The 13,733-nt window shown below is 43.1% G+C and overlaps 1 protein-coding gene across 5 annotated transcripts in view; it reads right to left on the reverse strand.

Moving 5' to 3' along the window:
- The window catches only part of LOC107649056 (V-type proton ATPase subunit S1-like), a 34,571-nt gene that overhangs the window by 4,740 nt on the left and 16,098 nt on the right, over positions 1–13,733 (reverse strand). For 3 of the 5 annotated variants that reach the window (XM_056795740.1, XM_056795739.1, XM_056795743.1), the window contains exon 3: positions 4,526–9,518. The gene's annotated coding sequence lies outside the window, so the exon portion shown is untranslated. Of the gene's footprint in view, positions 1–2,975; positions 3,218–4,525; positions 9,519–13,733 lie in introns of all 5 variants that reach the window. The other 2 variants (XM_056795741.1, XM_056795742.1) reach the window with 2 other exon arrangements.

A 13,733-nucleotide genomic window follows, 5' to 3' on the forward strand; every position in this document is an offset into this window, starting at 1 on the left:
GGCTTTGCAGAAAGAAAATCAATGCAACCAAAATTAAAAGGCAAAGAACTGTGAAAACATTTTTATATAGCATGTATCTCTTGAGAAAGATCTAATTTCTCAAATATATAGAGAACTGAGTCAAATGCATGAGAATACAAAGCACTGACAAATGGAGAAAGGATATGTGCTGGCAATTCTGACATCAAGAAATTAAAACTAGCTTTTGTCATATGAGAAAAATGCTCCAAATTAGTATTAATAAGAGAAATGCAAAATAAAAAAAACTTTGGGGTACCATCTCATATCTGTCAGACTGGCTAACATAACAAAAAGGGAAGATAAATGTTGGAAACAATGTAGAAAAATTGGGATATTAATATATTGTTGGTGGAGTGGTGATCTGATACAATCATTCTGGACAACAATGAGAAAAGGTCCATGAAACTGTGCATACCCTTTGACACAATTCCAGAACAACATTTGTATCTTAAAGGCATTAAGGAAGGGGAAAAGGATCTACTTGTACAAAAATATCTATAACTTCTCTTTTTGTGGTAGCATAGAAATGGAAACTGAAGAAATGCCCATCAATTGGGGAATGGCTGAACAAGTTGTGGTATATGATTGTAATGGAATACTATTGTACAATAAGAAATGACAAACAAGATGATCATGAAAAAATGTGGAAAGACTTAAATGAAGTGATGCAAAATTAAGTGAGAAGAACCAGGAGAATATTGTACACAGTAACATCAACTTAGACTCGGTGAATGACAACCAATAGCAAAGCCAGGATTCAGGACAACTCCAAGAGACTCAGGAGGGAAAAGGCTATCCACCACAATAGAAGGAAAAGATAGTCTGAATGCAGATTTAAGTATATCATTCTTCACTTTATTTCTTCTACGAATTTTTCTCTAATGTAAGCAATATGTGTCTTGTTTCATAACATGACAAACATAAAAATATGTACTGTATTATAACAAATATAATCTATATCATATCACTTGACTTCTTAGGGAGGAATGGGAGGGGAAGAACATGAATTACAAAATGTTAAAAATCAGCATTAAAAATTATATTGACATGTCATCTGGAAAAAGTAAAAATAATTTTTTCAAAAGTCGTTTAGTGTCCATGACTAGAGGGATGATAGTTTCACTGTATCTTGCCCTGATCAGAACACATTTAGAAAATTATGTTGTTTTTATCACATTTTAGTGAGGATATTAATAAATTAAAAAGCATTTAAGAAAGTAAGAACAAGATGATTTACGTCTTAAAAAACAAAAAATTGTAGCATATGATTGTGATGGAATAGAATACTAGTTTGCCATAAAAATAATAAACAGATTAATTTTGGAAAAACCTGGAAAGACCTACATGAAATTATGAAGAGTGAAACAAGCAGAACCAAAATAATATTACATACAATACAAATACTGTTTGAAGAATGACTTGTGTATTTATTTCCCTCTCCAGAGAAAGAACTGATAATTAAGACAGTTTTATGTATCCACATTTTTTTGTCAAGTGATACTTTCTCTAATGAGAGGAGGAGTCATCAAGGAATTAACTGGGCATTTTAATATAAGAAACTAATTAATTAAAAAAAGAAAAAGAAAAAAGGCTTGCCAAGAGTGTGGAACACCAGTAGAGCCTCCCCTACATCAGTGCTGTAAATTGTCACAGAGATGGAGTTTCTTCTAATCTCAGTTGCTGCCTGGAAGGTTAAAACCAAGTATAGGCAGGATCAATGGGGAGGATAGAAGACTCATTCATTAGGAAAGAGGGGCATGTGGGCAGGCAAGATTGCTGTGGGAAGGGCAGAGTATCAGGATTGAGAGCTAGAAGTTTGATCTCCTCAGTCACCTGAAGCTTCTAACATTGCATTTCTAATCCCTAACAGCACTGTTTTAAATGAAAGTACAACTTGAAGATTAGTTTTGCTCATACACAGATGGTATATTCAGGACTTATTCTTTTGGAAAAAAAAGAAAATTAAGCCAAATTAATTCTGTAATAAGTTTTGTGGGTAAAGGTGTTATTTCTAAGATATATAGGGAAATGAGTCAGATTTCTAATAGAAGTTATCTTTCTCACTGAGAACCATCAATGTATAAGAATATGTAACTTTTAGAGGAAATAACAACCCATCACTATCTCTCTGGAAAAAAAATGCTCTAAATCACTAACACTTAAGAGAAATGCAAATGAAAGAGGCTCTCAAGTACCACCTTGAACCCATTAGATTAACTAAAACGACAGAAAGGGAAAGTGACAAATGATAGAGGCTTTGGGAAAACAGGTACATTAGCACTATTATGGAATTAGGTCAACCATTCTAGAAAAGTTTGAAAATATGGACAAATAACACAAATTGTAGGTAGCAATGGTCCTCTGAGGTCTACACTCTCAAAAGGTTCAAGACCAAGGAAAAAGGCCCTTATGTACAAAATAATTTACAGTAGTTCTTTTCAGGGTGGCTAAGTATTGGACATTGAGGGGATTCCTATCAACTAGAGAATGGCTGAAAAAGTTATGAATGAATCATAATTCCATAATAAATGAATATGCTGAAAGAAATGATGAATGAGATGGTTTCAGAGAAAACCTTGGAAGACTTGTATGAAATGATACAGAATGAAGGAGAACCCAGAAAAAAACATTTATTAAATAAAATGTACAAATAATGAACTTTCAAAGATTTAGTATCATCAATGAACACATTGATCCACAATTCCAAAATACATATGATGAAATAAGCTATCCAACCCTGGATGGATTCAAAGTACAGAATGATGCATGTTTTCTTTATGGACATGGCTACTGAGGGAATCTGCTTAGCATGACAGTACATATTTATAATGGGCTTTGTTTTTCTTGCCTTTTCAACATGTGAAATATGAAGTGACAACTGAAATAGTATCTTTAACAAAAAAAGAGTGTCATTTCTTGGTCACCTGATAAGTGCTATTAACATGCTTCTTTACCTTAGTTAAGTTCTCCATTAACCTCCCTGGGAAATAGGGCAGCAGCAGTATTTGGAACACTGGGCAAAGAGGATGGTCAGATGAGTTCTGGGCTTGCCTGATTCCCCAGTGGTTCCAAAACTATCCAGATTGACAACTGACAGTTTCAGTGGATGTTGTATGTGACCCCGTCTTCCTCTATGTCCTCCAGCACTGACAGGTGCTTCTTTTGGCCATTCTGTTCCTCTGCAGGATGAAGTGAGCTAAAACATTAGTCTTTTTTTAAATATGCATTTCTCTCACAGTTTGAAAACGGAGCATGTTCCGCATTTATTTGCACTCTGTATTAAAGCAGCCCCACTGGTTTTACAGTTAATAAACTCAAGGCTAAATGGAAGAAGTGATATTAGACCAAAGCCTCCCAGGGATTAAGTCAGAGAACAGGTCCTCTGATTCCAAATTCAGTATCCTGTGCATAGCCTGCATGGCTTTACAGGGATAAAGAGAAGAACAAAAGACCAAAGAATGGTGTTTTCTCAATACAGTATGGTTTCATATTAGGCTGTATGAAAATATGGATGCCTACATTTCCCAGCAGAGTAAAAAATGGAAAAGGGAAATGAACCCTCAAACAACCTCATAAGAATCATATACGGCAATCCTCACCAGACATCAAAAGGAGAGGGAGCCGATTAAACTGCCCACAGAACAAACTGGGATTTCTGAGACCTTGTTTTTTAATTTGGCATGCTGTCTGCAGACAGCTCTAAACTGCATTCCTTCTCTTCTGCTAGCTAATTTCTCCGAAAGGAAAAAGGAATTTAAGAGGTTGGATAATATTGCCATTCTTTCCTTATTTCTATCAGCTGCAGTAAGACATCACCTGTTATAGGCCCCAACGACAGGAATCTCGGAAGCAAAAACACAAAACACAAATAAGTTGAACATTTAAAGGGGCACCAACGATGAGGAACACAGAGGGGCCCAGAGGCCCTTCCCACTCTCGCATTCGTTGTCAGTAAATGGAATTGTCTCCCTCACTCCCTTCCTTCGGGTGACTCGGCTCCAATTCAGAAAAAGCCGGGGCTCTGGGGCTCTGGGGCTCGTTGGGCCACTTAGGACTAGAGGCCCGGTGACCACATCGCGGGTGTCACCTACCACCCCGGGTACCGTTTAAAAGGAAGAAAGGCAGAAGGGGCTAGCCCGACTCCTAAGAGGTCACTTTCGGCAGAAACTGACGGCACCTCCCCCTTGAACATTCCCAGCCCCACTCGGCTGCCCTGGGTGGAAGCTTCGCTTCTGGGCCTTGGGCCGGAGGACCCTAGGAGCAGCGAGGCCAACGGGTGGCTGCGGCCTCCAGCCAAAAGGAAGAGCTCTCCTGGGGCCCAACCCGAGGCAAAGAACTCGGGGTTCCCCCCCTCATCGGGCCTCTTTCTCGCGCTGATGTTTGCTCTCCAGCTCCGCACCCCACACCCCACATCTCAGCAGTTTGGAGGCAGGCTCAGATCAGAGCAGACATGCCCTGCTCTCTCAGGCCCGGCCCAGTAGTTCCAAAGCACATCATTCCTTACCGTAGAACAGCGTTGTAGCCACCCCGGATAAATGCCAGAAACGCGGAGTCTAGAACAGAAACACCTGCAGTGGCCCCCGGGCTCCTCCCTGCCAGCTCTAGACGCAGAGAAGCACGTAACTCCTTAAAGGGGCCGCTCTCCGCTTCGTGCTCTGAGCCTTCTTGACAGGAATGCTGCTTGAGCCTCCTCAGCCGCCATCCTCGCCCCCATAGAAAGATCCGCCAACATACATCAAAGTTGTAACGGGCCTCCCCCAGTCCTCGGGCGCCGTCGCCATGGACACGGAGCCCCGATCCTGGGCCTTACCCGCAGAGGCCCAGACCCCGCCATCCAGAGCCGCCACGAGCTTCCTAGAGAGGGGGAGCAAACGCGGGGCATGCTGGGTTCGAAACCCACGTAAGATGGTTCTTCTGCCTATCAACTCTGTCCCTCAAGTCTGCCCCTTCTCCATTCCCAAAGACCAAGAGAACCGCATTCAGTGATATGGGAGAGGGAGAGCTCAGCCCCCGTGACGCCAGAGGCCCACCCAGTCCATTTCCGGTTCTCTCCAGCAAGACGGGGGCGGGGGGGGGGGGCTGAGGTCGGAGAAGAAAAGGCTCAGGCCACCAAGACTCGGCTTTCCTTGGCCAGTACAGCCCAAGCCAGTCAGCTCTGCGTGTGCCTCTGTCTCAAGTGTCCCAAGAGGATGATCAGTAGAAAGGGTCCGGCAAAGAGGAGAACTTGTGTTGGTGCACATTCCCTCCCTCTCTGAGGGCTTCCCCGAAAAGGGGAGGCAAAAAAAGACCAGATACAAGAACTGGGTAAGAACAGGTCCTTTATTGCAGTGCAGAAAAGTTTAGACACACAAGAATGACAGCACACACTCATGAAATTAACAGAAGAACTAGAACTACAATACAGTGCAAGGCCAGGAGAAAGGGTTTGTACAAGACAGCCCATCAGGCATTTTACATTTCATCTTGGTTGGGCCCTGGCCAAGCTTCAAGACATTGTCAGGGGCCAGATTCTCCAATGAAGCTTTCCTTACCATGCAACATTGTTGCTTAGTGGAAGATGCAGCTGCTGTACTCAAAGATGGCAGGTAACCTCAAGACCCTTGGGAATACCATTCTCCATACATGCATCAGGGTACACTCATTTACCTAAGACTATACACATACACACCCACCCACAGGCACACACACAAAAGGACAGCCACATCCTCATGGCTGCATGGAGGCCAGGTGAGAGACAGAACAATTGTTCCTTTACCCACCTAGCACTGGGGACCCAGCTGGAACCACCTTACATGATTCACAGTGGGGAAGGAAAATAGCACATTAATTTCCATCTGAGTCTACAGAGCTCCTTTGGCTCAGCAGACAATTAGAGGTATCTTTAATTAATCAACAAGCAGTTATTAAGCCTTCTCTTTTTCAAACTAAGTATAATATGCTGAAGATAGAAATAGTAAAATGCTCCATATGTTCCTCAGGCAATTAAGAAAATAAAAACAAGTGAAAAACAATATATGGAAAGTAATCATTTACAATTCAAGCCCTTCTGCATCTCATTTGGTTAGAAGCAGGTCCCTAAAATTTTTGGAAACAAAGTGAAAATATCTGCCTATGCTCTGAATATCCCCCTGTAGTATCTCTGAAGATACATATAATATTCAAAGTGGAAGGAATCTCAAGATTATATAATCTCTAAAAATAATGTCTAAGGAGATAGAGAAAAGGCTTCACTTACACCAACTTATGAACTTGGTGGGCATTAGGGAAGGAAAATAAAGGAAAGAAGGCAAGAAAAGAGAAAAAGGTTTAGGAAGCATTAGTGGCTCCTCAATATTGAAATTTTTTAATTTTTTAAATTATATAGATATAGACATAGCTACTCTTCTATACCCTATTTGAATAGAGTGGGGAGAAATTAGAGTGGAAGAGGAATGGGTTATTGCCACCCATATTTTTCATTGGATCCTGTAGGAAATATGTCCAACAGAGAGATGAACTAAAGATGTCCCAATGACTCATCCCAAGATTTCAGTCTCTGAAAATTCCAATGATGGAAGAGGTAATTGTCATAGGTAGAGGCTAAGGGTCCGGAAAAAAAAAAGAGACCTACTGTGGAGGACATCAGTTCGAATCTCACTTGTAAAAATGTCACTAAACTATTTTACATTGAGAAAGATATTATGCAGGTTGGCACCTCTTCCTTTATAAAATTATTCAAGTCTGTCCGTAGATTCTTCCTATAAGGTCTCCTTCAGTTCATGTCTGCAGGTTTTCCAACTATATGAAGAATGAGTGAATTAAAAAAACAAAAACAAAAACAACTATCTCCTAGATTACTGGAAAAGAGAAGGCTTTTTTAATTGTACCACCAGCACTGGGCACAGAAAAGGCACTTCACAAAGACTTGTTGAATTAAACATAAATAGAAGGAGGTAAGGAAGATAGGTAAAGGGAAAACCACATATGAAGGAGAGAAAAGTGACAAGACAACTTCCTGGCAGACCTGCAGTGGAAGGGAAGAGGAAAGGAGGCAACAAACAAGACTGAAAACCCTGGTGTGGGCCACTCCATCATGGGACCAGGAACAGTCCTCCTCAGGTAGTCATCAAGCTGGAGGCCATCCTGCCTGGGACAGAATCTTCCCTGACCTCAGGCTCTGCTGCTGAGACCCAGGACAGCTGTCCCACTCACAGGCTTCTGTGCCCTGGAGAACTGCCAGGCCTTGACAAATGCATCAGGGGATTCTAGCTGGACTAGGAAGAGGAAAGGTCACACAGGGTAAGAGCAGGGTAGGTAAGACCCTACAGCCAAGGGGAGGCCAGGTGCAAGAGGGGTCAGTCACTACCCACCTCTGGGGACCCAGCTGGAACCAGGTTACATGATTCACAGAGGGAGAGGAGGAAAACACTTTTGAGGTATCTGCGCCTACTGAGCTCTTCTGGCTCAGTAGAGAACTAAGGGCATTTCTGTCCATCAGCAGTTAGAATAATCCTGGTAGCTAGTACTTACACAGCTGTCTAATGTATGCAAAGCACTTCACATTTGATCCTCACAACCACCCTGTGAGGTAGGTGCTAGCATTCTGCCCATTTTACAGATGAGCAAACAGAGCTGAAAAAAGACTTAAGAGACTTCTCCAGGGTCACACAGCTAGTATGTATGTATGTGTGTGTGTGTGTGTCAGAATTTGAAGATAGGTCTCTGAACCCAAGTCCTTAGGATACTTGGTTGCCTCTAAAATAAACTAGCATTTAGCAGCAGTCACTATGTGCCAAGCACTGGGGGGAATTCTGGGGGTTAAAAAACATAAAAAGGAGAACTAGTCCCTGCAGTCGACCACACACATAGATCAGAATACATACACAAAAGGAATACAGAGAAGGGACTTGTATATACAGTGTCAATCCCTCATGGATGAGATCAGTTTGTCCAGAAGTGGGTCTTCCAAGCTCCCATAGGTGGGCCCCTGGCTGTAGACAGACAACTTGCCCACCCACTGTCACATCCATGATACACACAAATAGGAAGGGCAGCATCCAAGGATCTTAGACTTGGAAAGGATGAAGGGCCCTCTGGCCAAGGATTCCACCTCAATGTTGTTTTTTCTTTCCTTCAATTCATACCTTCTTAGAATCAATACTGTATATTGGTTCTAAGGCAGAAGAACAGGAAGGTCTAGGCTAGAGATGGTGAACCTTTTAGAGATGGAGTTCCAGGCCCAGGTCCCTTCCCTTTACCCCACAAAGGAGAGGGAGGCAGCACTCCCACTGGGTTGTTGGGCAGAGGGGCAGGGGATAGGAAAAAATGTTGTCAGGCATGGTGGAGAGGGGGAAGGGAGTCCCTCTGCCCTTCTAGTAACAAACTCTGGGTGTGGGGCTTTGGCATCTGTGCCATAGATTTGCCATTACTGGGCTAGGCAATGGGAGTTAAGTGATTTCCCCAGGGTCACACAGAAAGGAAGTGTCTGAGGCCAGATTTGCAGCCAGGGCCACCTGATTCTAGGCCTAGTTCTCTATATACTGAGCCACCCAGCTACCCCTCATCTTAAAAGAAGGCCTATGCCTGCAAATCTGGGGAGTCACATAGCAAAGGGGGTGGGAGAGCTGGATGCTTCAGGGGGCACCTTTCACTGTGTTACACAGCACTCTTATACAGAGTGGTCCTGGGTACAAGGCAATGACCAGACAGTTTCAGGAAGGGGTTAAGGAGAGGGTTCTAGTCAGTACAGGCTGGGCCATGCAGTCCAGCTGGAGCCAGTCAGATGGGGCACTGGAGCTCCACAGGCCAGGGGGCCCTCAGGCCTCTTCTCTGCTTGTTGCAGGGCACAGAGAGGGCCTGGCCTGAATAGGATATGTCCAGCTCCAGGTCACTTGTGGCAGTGCTGAGGACCAGGTTGGCAGGCCCCCCAACAGCTGTCCCCTCCAGCTCTCTAGACAACAGAGAACAACCCCCCCCTCCATCCTGGAGGTGACACAGAAATGAGCAACTGTAGAGACCATTTTTTTTCTGATGGGAGCCTGGATATCCCCTGACCTGGGATGTCTCTGTGTCATTGTTTGGGGGGCTGAGAAGGTGGGGAGACTGCCCTCAGGATGGGCTGGCTCCCTCCCCTCAGCAGCTGGGCAGAGCGCATGGTGTTCAGCTTCAGCTCCCTCATGGTGGTCTGTTCCACATGGTGAGGGCTGGCTTCCAACTTCTGGGTCACCTAAGAAGTCAGGGTGGCAGCTGCAGACCAGTGCACAGCAGGCACCACCAAGGAGCTTTGGGCCATCCTCCACTCTGGGGGGCTACCTGACTCTCTTGTTGACAAAGAGCCAGCCATAGGCAGGATAAAGGAATCAAGCCTTGGCTTGTCCTGCAGGAAGAGCAGCAGCTCAGTGTGGGGGATCTTCTCAAACCTGACCTATAGAAGTGGCCTTTCCAAAGGTTCTTCAGGTGCCCCAGTGTCAGTCTTCCAAAGCTGGCCTTCCCAGGACACTGGCCAGTCAATGGAGTTCCTGTAAAGAAATGGCAATATTAAGGCAGGAAAGACTTCACACAAGGTCATCCTTAGACTGTACAAGAGCTAAGTCTTAGAGCTCAGTTTGCTTTTCTGACACCACAGAAGATAATGCCCAGATGTTTAGGTAGTTTGCCAGATCCCACATCCCATTTCTCTTAGTGGAATGAGCAGCTTCTCTAATTAAAATGCAGCCCCCCACCCCATAAACAAGTGTAACTATGAAGCTAATGAACAATGGCTGGGGCAAGAGGAAGGAGCTGCCTGAGGGACCTGCCTGCCTCCCCACACTAGAGCTGGGCTGGAGCCTCACCATGTTCACCTGCACAATGTCCTTCCTCCCATGGATACTGTGAGGGACCCAAATGTCATGGGGCATAGGAAGCCCCAGAGTCATGGCAATTTGTATTCCAGACCCCCAAGAGTTTTCCTCCCAGTTCAGTTACAACAAAACATATGCATGGGAGAAATTTGAGGGTTCAAGACCCTTTCACTAGAAAGAATGAAAAGTGGGCTGACAAGACTGTTGTGGTGAAAGCAGGGGATCAGAGATTGGAAGCTAGAAGCTTGACCTCCTTAATTACCCTATTTAGCCTCTGACATGGAACTCCCAACCTCCAAACACATTGCAGTATATGAAATTATAGCTTGGAAATTGATTTTGCTTATATAGAGGCAGTGCATTCAGGATTGTGGAAAAGCAGGAAGTTGAAGGGAAAAGAATCTTTAAGCAACAAGTTTCTTTTATAAAGCTCTCAATTCTGTGATATATAGGAACCTGAGTCCAATTCCCAGGAATAGGAGACATCTTCCCCTTAAGAAATGTTTGAAAGATAAAAATATGTGGTTTTTAGAGGAGAATTCAACCTATTATTGTCTATATGGAAAAATGTTTTAAATCACCAATGCCTAGGCTAAGGGTCCCCAAACTTTTTTACACAGGGGGCCAGTTCACTGTCCCCCAGACCATTGGAGGGCCGGACTATAAAAAATACTATGAACAAATCTGTATACCGCTGTCTGGGATAGTGGAGGCTTCAGTGCTGGCTATGATGGGCTTGTCACACCTTGCAAAGGCCCATCACCGCCACCACTATACCAGGGCAGCAGTATACACAGTGCGGAATCTCCTCCCCCAGATCGCCTCTCACCATGCTGACGTCTTCCATTGTGCAGCCACATAATCCTTTGCGTGGTGCCTCCTTCAGTTACTCTCAGAACAAGGTGCCACATCAAGGATTATGTCACTGGAAGGAGTACTGTATGTGAACAATGCTGCCACATTTAGTGTTCCTCTCACTGACCCCTAATGAAAGAGCTGTCCCTTCCGGAAGTGCGGTGGGAGTTGGCCTTAGGGGGCCACATATGGCCCATGGGTTGTAGTTTGGGGACCCCTGACCTAGGGAAATGTAAATGAGAGCAATGAAGCACCACCTCAAACCCATAAAATTCACCAGGCTAACAGAAATGGAAAATGAGAAATGCAGAGAGTTGTGGCCAAACAGGCATACTAACTCTTTGTTAGTAGTCTTGTGAATTAGGGTCAAAATTTGGAAATTGCAAAAACTTCTGAAACTCTGTCTAGTTTGTGGAAAAAGACCCATACATACAAAAATACTCTAGCTCTTTTTATGGTGGCAAAGAACTGGGCACTGAGGGGATTCCCATCACTTGGGGAATGTCAGAACATGCTATGGTTTATGAATGTGATGATGAAGGGGATGGTTTCAAAGGCTTGAGTTATATTAAGATTATGCCTAGTGGTCTTAAAATCACCATGACATTCTCCCTTCAAGGAGGTTTATAAACTTATAGATTTATTCATGGAAAAATACTGGCAACAATATCTTTTAAGGTTTGTGCAACTGTGTATCCAAAAATAATATTTTGAGTGACCCCTTTCATTAGATGACAAAGTATTCTGTCTAAACTATTTCACATTTTGGAGTGTGTTCCCTAACAGTTATGATGAACACAGATGAGAGTTCCCCTCTAGTCACCCCAAGTTAAACAAAAGGCTCCATGATACCATGGAAGGTAATATCTGTGAATTGTAGCATTGAGAATGGACATAACAGGATCAAATTAGTGAGAATCTCTTGAGTATCCATAGGTTTAGGTCAGACATAGTTAAGGCCTGAGACTATGAGAGTCGGGTGTCCAGAAAATTAAGGTGCTGGGTTTGGCCTTAGCCCAGGAAAAGTCTTTCACAGGGTTAGAATTGGCCCAGGTCTAACTGTTATGGCAAAAATACCCCCATTTTGGAATGCAATTTGGAAACTATTGTATTTGTAGCAGGGTCTTGTCTCAAGAATAGGAGTCTCAAACTCGGTTCAATCCAGAAGTAAGAAAATAATTTTATTTGAAGAAGAGGTTTATGGTGGTGAAATAGCCTAATAGCTGGTGGAATAGCTTGGGAGCTAATCAGATAGCCTTAGGGCTGATGGAATAGTCATGTGGCTAGTACAGTAGCCTCTCTGGAGGTTATGGAATAGCAGCTCCATAGCCCTGGGCTGATGGAGTAGCAGTCCCAGGTTTGGATCAAGGTTTGCATAGTTTTTAGAAACTGGGGGTGAGGGTGTTGCTAGTCATCTCTAATTCCAGGGAAGTCTCCACCTTTCCTGAAAACCCTGCAAAATGGTCCCGGTGGAATTCAAGTGGAGGTGTAGTTTTGGTTTTGATACTTATATCAGTTAGAGGGAATAAGGAGCATGTGAAGGTTCAGGGATCCCTCTGGACTGCCAGAATCCTCAGTGCTCATGTCCCAAATTCCCCTGTGGTCCCACCTGGCATCATTTGTCAATGTGGGAGAGGTCTCACCACCCTTCAGAAATGTGAACATGGGAGGAGAAGGGAATATAGATGGCAGATGACCACTATAGGTAATTAATAATGTCTAACAGTTCAGAATGAAAATAAAGAACAATATGAATAATCATTAATATCAAACAGCACAAAGCTAATGCTCGGTATAGAACATTATGGATCCAGTACAAATGATTGAAGATACAATATGGGTAACTGATCGAAAATACAGACTGCAATTCATGGTTGGCCAATGTTGAAACAGCAGGTTTTGCAGTTTAAGTTCAACTAGTGCTAGCTGGTGATAAATGCAAGATTTCAGAGTATGAGAGTCCTTTTCCTATTATTGCTCTTCACTGTCCGCTGTCAGCCTCTATCACAACCTTAATCCATAAAATGAACAATTCCTTGGCTTAGTTGACCCAAAATTTGGTAAACAATTGCTCAAAGTATTTTTACATTTGGGTTAGTGGTCCTTAGGGAGTTTTCTTTTTCTCTTTTTCTTTCTTCTTGCCCCCTCCTATATACTTGGTGTGTGACTGGCTGGGAGCCACCTAGATGGCAGCTACTTTATCCTCTTTATCACAAATTTAGGTTTTGTCTTGTCCTGTTTAGCTGGTTAGAAAAGTTTAGGTGCGGATAGTAATGTAATCAGTGATTTTGTAAAACCCTTACATCTTGTCTCTAGTACTTATCTATCTCAGAGACTTGCCCCCTTTTAGACTCCAAGTGTTGCTGTAGTCAAAACTCTTACTAAGAGGTGTCTACACTTCTTCAGACAGTAGAAACTTCTCTGAAAACTATGCGGCAGCCTAGGGACACCTGAAAAATCTCTTACTTCTTCATCCCTGAGTAAAAAAGCTAATTTCCTAGACCATTTAAAACACATTGGCATGCTGCTTGCTTGTACACACACATATGGATGATTGCTATTTGTTGAATCTCTGGACAAAGCTGCTCTAATTTCATTACAATTTTGGTTTCTAGATTTGACAATACACAGGTTAGTGAGGGAAATTTGTATTTTGGCAAGCAGTGAGGTGGGCTTTGTCTGGAACCTCCATTTCTTAAGTGTTCTAGCTCTCACAAGTTCTAGTTTCTTTGAGAACTTTGAAACACCTAATCACTCATTAAGACATTTGTAAGAAAAGGGAAGAAAGGAAACTTAGGAGGGTAAGGAAGACTAAGGAAGTCTCATACCTAAAATAAATATCCCCAATTTTCTGTAATATTAAGCAGGGCCTTTTCTGCACTGACCAGTTTTAGACTTTTGGTGGGAGATAAGGAGGTTCTTGCTACATTCACAACCTTGGCCTTGTAGGCCTCTGTATCACAGAGATAGAGACAAAGAAAAGGAGATATTTTTTACTGGTTTGTATATATTTATGCCAGTATATGATTTAGATGG

The sequence above is a fragment of the Monodelphis domestica genome, chromosome 4, assembly GCF_027887165.1.
Source record: "Monodelphis domestica isolate mMonDom1 chromosome 4, mMonDom1.pri, whole genome shotgun sequence".
NCBI lineage: Eukaryota > Metazoa > Chordata > Mammalia > Didelphimorphia > Didelphidae > Monodelphis > Monodelphis domestica.